Below are 7,632 nucleotides of genomic sequence, written 5' to 3'. Positions count from 1 at the left end.
CCCGGCAACGGCGCCATTTTGTTGAAAGAACTTTCGGCAAGTATGTTTCAAATATCGTATCCACAGGGACTAGTGTGATATCAATTGTAAATACACAAATTCCATGATTCTAAGTGCGGGTTTGTTTCGATTTGGTTTCGTAACAAAAAATTGCGATAAAAGTGCGTGATAAACTTTTGATATAAAAACTTGTTGGAATTGGATTTCATCAAATCATTCACATGTATCAGTTTAACTATTGATATATATATTTCATTTACCAATCAATATCGTCACGTATTACTCGTTGATCATATCCGTGTCCGGAATATGTCTTTGAAATCTATTGTATCTATTAACTTTCCGATGTCTCGAATCATTAATTGATAAAATAGCATTAAGCTCTAATACTTTAAGTGACTATTAAATCTCAAAATCTATGTCTAGAACTCTGAACTTTAACAAGTGATTATCCTACCTTTGATTCAAATAACATATGTCTATATCATTTAAATCTTTTAATAACAACATGAAAACAAGGATATCACTAATATTGATTAATAAATAAAACACATATATAAAAGTTAAGCTAGATTCATGATCATAATTCAATTACATCCAACCCCAACAAAAGAGATTTAGCTATGAATAGCCATGATAAACTTACAAAAGAGTGAAGATGAGAAGGATTGAAAGACCATAGAGCTTGATTTCTCAAGTTGTGTGGAATCCACCTTCAAAACCTCACTAACAGGAGACCTCTATGAAAATCGTGTTTTTCTCTCTAATATTGACTCAAATCCCCCTTTACAAAATGATCAAAATGCTATTTATAGACTTCTGAAATAGGCATGTTCGCTGAGCGAATCCTTGTTCGCTAAGCGAAGAAGTTGCTTAGTTGAAGAGGTTTGCTGACACGTGTATTTAACTGTGACTCATCCTTTGCTCGCTGGGTGTTCGCTGCAGCGAGCTTATTCGCTGCATGCTCGCTGGGTGTTCGCCAAGTACCCTGGACTCCCTGCCTTCGTTCGCTGAGTGTTCGCTGTGGCTTCGCTGCAGCGAGTTTGTTCGCTGAGGACTCGCTAGGTGTTCGCCAAGTACCCTGAACTCCCTGCCTTTGTTCGCTGAGTGTTCGCTGATGCTTCGCTGCAGCGAATGCTTCAGAATTTTGTTTCTTTTCTAAGTCTCAGCATAAACCTAACAAAATGGTTGGATTTGATAATTCTTGCACACATTCTTAGTACATACTATATTTACATCAAAAGTGATTTCTATTCCAAGGATTTGTTATCAAAATTCATTCAATAAGTGCTTTTTAAACATGTATTTTAACCAATATTTAGCACTTATCATACCTCCACAACAAGCCTTAGGAAACTCCGCGGCCACATCCTCAATATATCGCCTACAATCCCCAGCTGACAGGTCCGGCGTACTCACACTAACGGAAGCTTTTTTTTTTTGGTTTACAATGTTGGCAACGAGGATCGAACATTCGAACCTAAGACCTCGTGCATACTACCCAAACCCCTCACCACTAGACAAAACCTAGTGGCTTACAAACATTTTCTTGCTTAACAGCATATTTATTAAAACCACCAATAAAAACCGCAGCTTCATTTGGAAGCACATTCAAAACAGATCTTAAAGCAGGATAAAACCCTCTAGTAACAAAACACGGTCCCTGTTTCCATTCTTGAGAAGATGAATCTATATGAATATATATCTTAACAAACACTCGTTATACCAAATCACAGCTTCTCTTGAAGATGGACAATATTTTGGACGCCAAAACCAATACACTCTCTACATAAAGCAAATGGAACATCTCCACGACACAAATAAAGACCATAGACTTTGTCAAAACCTTTTCCTGATGTTGTGTTGAAGAATCTAACGTCATTTGTTACATTAGAAGAAAGTGATGAAATTATATAATGAACATCGGTCCACAACTCCACATTTTGAATTATAGAAAGTTGGTGCTCACTTTGTCAGTTAAGAATTTTATTGTCCTTTTGTGTGGGAGAAGAAAAACATGTTTCAAATTAGGAAAAAAAATGTATGAGTTGAATGAATGATTTCTTCTTTGTTTGTGTTGTAAAATTTGGCCTAGAATCACACCAACATAATAAATAACATGTAAATATTATCATCAAGTTAATATGAGAATAATATAACCAAGTTGATTGGGCTCAAGTGGCAAGGATCTCCTTTCAAGGACGTATCCGGCGAATAACGGGTTCGATTCCCAGAGGGAACAACGCTTGGCCAGTGCGCTTGCCTCTACGCACGAGCTGGATTAGTCGTCCAACTTTGTTGAGTCGGAACCAGTGCGAAAGCAAAAAAAAAAATATGAGAATAATATAAAGTAGAGATCAAAAAACTTATCTTTGATATTTGCCGTAATTTGATATTGCTAACGGCGAACTCAACCATCCTTAACTGCAAAACCGTAAACAAGGATATAATACCTGAGGTGTGCTGATCGCACTGTCCTTGAAGAGGTTGAACTTCTCGGAAGATGACCAAGTTCTTTATGTGGTGGCTTTATGTGATATCTCAATACTTGGTCAGTGTATGTGTTCTAACTTCCTTAGTTCCATAACAATGAATTCTCTTCTTATTATCCATGCACTCAACATTATATTTTGTTTCATATTGTCTCTAGAGTTAGTTACTGCTGGAAAGTAGATAGTGTATTTGTAATGTTTGTTTTTATTTAACTTAGTAGGTAGACTTAGTGATATTATTTCTAAGAGGAGTGTTATTAGAACATCAAATTTTTAGATAAAAATACGATAATATGACTAATTCACTCTATTCAAAATAGCAAAAAAATTATTAAAAAGGTCAAAAAGCACACAAATTGCCTTGATGTGGTATTTTTGTTAGGATCTTTGAAGTTTAGATAACATTTTTCTATTTCTAAATATAGTATCAACTTGCATAATGAAATTTGTATTTCTTGGCTTATACTGCATGCATTTCCTTTGTCTTTTGGAGGAGTGATGGGAAGATGATGAAAATGTTCAAAACATGTTTTTTTTTTTTATTATCTTGCTCTCTTTTATAAGTTAATTGTATAACTCACAGTTTGTAATGGTGTAAAGTTTAAAAAAATAGCTCCTGATTAGTTGAAAATGATAGCTTAAAGATCACATTGTATTGTTGCATATATGTCACGAAAGGGTAAACAGATAGGTATAATGTTGCATATTCTCATAAACTTGGAATTTGGAAGCACTTGGAGGAAATTATTTTAAGTCTTATGCATCTAAAATAATATCCATTTTTAAATAAAAAAAAAAAAGTGTTTTTAAATAAATTTTGCTCTCATGAGTACTCATACATGTGAGCCTTTTAGGTATTAGTGTTGCTTTGCTCCATGTCAATTATCATTATTGTTCATACATAGTTTTCTACTTAAATTTATGAGATGTGATATTAGAACATCTCGAATCTAAACATCATATTAACATTTATACCAAAATCTGCCCTGCACGCATACCGAGATGAGAGAGAAAATATTAAAAAAATAAAAAACAGTGCAACAACATATAGGGTGTCGTATATTTGTTGGTAATGAGATGTTCAAATAACTTTATTCTAATTTTATGTTATACATTGAACTTAATGAACTTTATATTTTGTCAAACTAACAGGGGCGGAGCCCCTCATGGGCTGGACAGGGCCATGGCCCGCCCCAAGATTTTTAATTTTTTTTTCATAGGTATACTATTTAGTGGCGGTTTTAAACCTCCGCTAAATAGTCTGTTTAGTTTGTTAATTCTCATCTTGCGGGGGTTTCTAGAATCTCAATTTGGACCACCAGAACCCTTTTATAGGTTTTCAGTTTCCGGGGGTTTCAAACCCCCTCTATTTTGACGATCCAGAATTCCAAATATCTTTCTTAATTTATTTTTTTTTAAGCATCCCTTCTAATGTTTTATTGTTTAATATTTATAGATATTTTAGAATGTGTAATTTATTTTGTGAAAGTATTCAAGTATATTTTTTGAGAGAAAAAAGTACTCAAATTTTTTTAAAAAATAGAGTTTGTGTATAAAAATTCATGTTTGACCAATCTTTTGTTAAAAAATTTTAAAATTTATTTATTGAAAATGATAATGGTCCACCTATTGACTCTTTTTGAGATATCTATATTAGAAACGCCCTCAATTTAATGTCTTTTTTTAGTTTTTTTTTTTTTTGCATATTCGATTTATATTCGTAGCGGCCCGCCCCAACTTTTTGGGCTAGCTCCGCCACTGCAAACTAATGCAACACCAAGAAAGGTTAACACTTTATTCATACTTAAAAGGATTTTGACCAAAAATAATATATTCCGACATGATTGACCAACAATAATTTGAAATCTTTCCCTTCCTTCTTAGCTTTCACTCTCTTCCTTATCCATATTCACCGATTCACAAAAAGATCCATTTTGGTGAATATATATATGTTATTCTGCTAATTTATAGGCATGAGCTAATTCAAAGAGTTTCATGATTTATGTTTTGAATTTCTTTTTTTTTGGATACAAAAAGGGGCCAAAGCCCATGTTTTAAGTTTCTTGAAAATTCGGTTATCCATCCAAATTAAATTTTCGGATTTTGTTTTAACTAGTTAAAATTCGGTTATTACTTTTAGAAGCTAATATGACAACTTTTAATACTAGGTTTGTCCAATGACATACACGTAACATATATTGTTTTTTTTTGTTACAAGGCTAATCAAAACAAAACAAAAAACAAAAAAAAAAGAAAAGAAAAGGGAACTATTCTCTAAGGTAGAAAGTTCCAGTCGCGTCGCTTCGAAGAAAGTCAAAGAAGCCTTCTGGGGGAGATGCATGAATCGTGAGATCAGAATCTGAAGAGGCTCCAAGCTTGGCTAAGAAATCCGCACAATTGTTTCCCTCTCTGAGAGTGTGGCAAAGGGTAATGTTCCTTTGAGATATCAACTCTTTGATGTCTTGAATCAACACCGCATAAACATGATATTTGATATTGGGACCTTTAAGGAGGTTGATGCAGTGGAGAGAATCGGAGTAGCAAACTAACTCATCAATAGCCATATTTTTCGCCAAAGTGAGGCCCTGATAGATGGCAAATAACTCTGCGAGTAGAATGTCTGAGGATCCCTGAATGAAACCCGAGAAGCCTGACAAATAGTAGCCTGAGTCGTTTCTGATAACTCCTCCATAGCCGGCTCTAACAGGTGATCCGAGGCAACTTCCGTCAACATTGAGGATGACACCGGAGTAGTTACCGTTGTTCCATTTAACATGGATCTCTTCCGAAGTGGTTGTTGAGCGGGATGAGAAACAAGAGGTGAGGGTGGCAATCATACTATGAATATTAAAGGAGAGACGATTGATAGACCATGTCTCGTTTTGTAAACACATCAAATTTCGATGTCTCCAGGCCCACCAAACGCCAGCAGAGAAAGCGAAAACTTGAGAACCCGTGGAACCAAATTTGAGCCACTCGTGAGCATCCATAGGGATGAAGAAATCGGGGGTGATAAAACCAAGGTGGTGCCAAATGGGTCTAGAGAAATCACAATCCCGAACACAATGGAGAAAAGTTTCTTCATGAGTACCACATCGAGGACAAGTAGAGGATGGGTTCATCTTACGATGGTGGATTAACGAGAGGGTGGGGACCGAGTTGATGAGATCGAAGGCTGGCGGAGGAAGCTGGGTGTAGAGGATCAGGGAATGAGGGCTGTCAGAGGTGAGTACGTCTCTGACAGTGAGGTGCAAATCATGGATGTCAACATACGGGACAATGGTCCCAAGGTAGCCTAAGGAGCTCCAGGGGCTGAACCAGAAGGAGGAAGACCCCGAACCTGCTCGCCAAGAGAAACCGTCTTTTAAGATATTTTTAGCACGGATTATAGAAGACCAAGTGGGGGAGGCATTGGAAAGACTATTGGTGTGAAGAATGGCTGAACCTATGGTGTATTTTTTTGAGAGAAGGTTGACCCATAACTTATTTGAAGACTGCACCATATCCCAAACGAGCTTTCCAAGGAGACAAATGTTGGCCTCCCTTGCTGGTCGGATTCCCAAGCCACCTTGAATCTTTGGTCGGGCAATTTTGTCCCACCCCACCAAATGAATTCCCTTATTGTTGGAGTCTCGCCAGATGAAGTTTCTTGTCGTTTGGTCAATGCTATCACATATACTTTGAGGAAGCCAAGAAACCTGCATGTAATAATTGGGGATGGAGGAAAGAACCGAAGAGGCGAGAGCCAATCTACCAGGCTTGTTTAAAAGACGATTCTTCCAAGAAGCGAGCCGAGATTGCATCTTATTGATGATGAAATGGAAGTCGCTACGCTTGGCTCTCCCTTTGAGGATAGGGAAGCCAAGATACTTGTCAAGAGAAGTAGTGCTCCTTATGCCAGAGATTGAAGTAAGCTTATTAATTTTAGCTTGAGGAGTACCTGTAGAATAGAAAGCCCTGGATTTAGATAGATTAATCTTCAACCCCGAGGCATTGCTGAAACGCTCAAACAAATCGGTGATGAAGCGAATTTGAGAATTCTTGGCCTTAGTGAAAAGGAGGACGTCATCTGCAAAGAGGAGGTGAGACAAGCGAGGGCTGTTGTCGGAAATATGAACAGGGTGCCAAGCTCTTTGTTGAACGGCATCGTTGATGGCGACTGAGAGCTTTTCCATACAGAGGATAAAAAGATAAGGTGATAGAGGGTCGCCTTGTCTGAGACCATGTGTTGGCTTAAAAGGAGGCATTTTGTTACCATTCCAAAGGATAGAGTAAGTTGAGGAAGTAACACAATGCATGATAAGCCGAGTAGTGATATCCGGAAAGCCGAAATCTTCAAGGCAAGATTGAAGGAATTTCCAGTTAACATTATCAAAGGCTTTCTCAAGGTCAAGCTTGAAAGCAACATAACCTTTCTTTTTCTTTGATCGCCGCATGGAGTGAATGATTTCCTGTAAAACAATAGCATTATCAGCAGTACCTCTACCTGGAAGAAAACTGCTTTGGTAAGGGCCAATAATAGAATCAAGAAGAGGCCTGAGACGATGAACAAGAACTTTGGTGATGATCTTGTAGACAATGTTACACAAGCTTATCGGTCTGAAGTCTTTGAAAGTATTTGGGGGGTCGATTTTAGGAATGAGGGAGATCAAGGTTTCAGAAATGGCTGGATCGAAGTATCCTGATTGGAAGGCTGTTTTGACAAGATTAAAAATGTCGTCACCGACTATATGCCAATATTGTTTGAAGAAAATGCATTGGAAACCGTCGGGACCCGGAGCCTTGTAAGGTTTCATAGAGTTTAAGGCAATTGTCACCTCCTCTTTAGTGATTAGTTTGGTAAGGGAGATTTTGCCTAAATCGTCAATAGCTAGGTGGCTACCGTTGGTGAAAGAGGGGATAGTATTATGCTGGTTACTACAAAAAAAAATTTTGTAGTAATGTTGAGCCTCTTGTTGAAGGATGAAACTGTCAGATGTCCAAATACCATTAGGGAGTTGAAGCCGATGGATTCTATTACGCTTTCTTCGAATGATAGTTTGGGCATGAAAAAAAGAGCTGTTTTTGTCCCCGAATTTGACCCATTGTTCTCTAGATTTTTGATACCAGAGCATTTCTTCTTGGAAGAGGATGTGATTGT

Source organism: Trifolium pratense, linkage group LG5, assembly GCF_020283565.1.
Source record: "Trifolium pratense cultivar HEN17-A07 linkage group LG5, ARS_RC_1.1, whole genome shotgun sequence".
NCBI lineage: Eukaryota > Viridiplantae > Streptophyta > Magnoliopsida > Fabales > Fabaceae > Trifolium > Trifolium pratense.
This window is presented reverse-complemented; position numbering follows the sequence as displayed.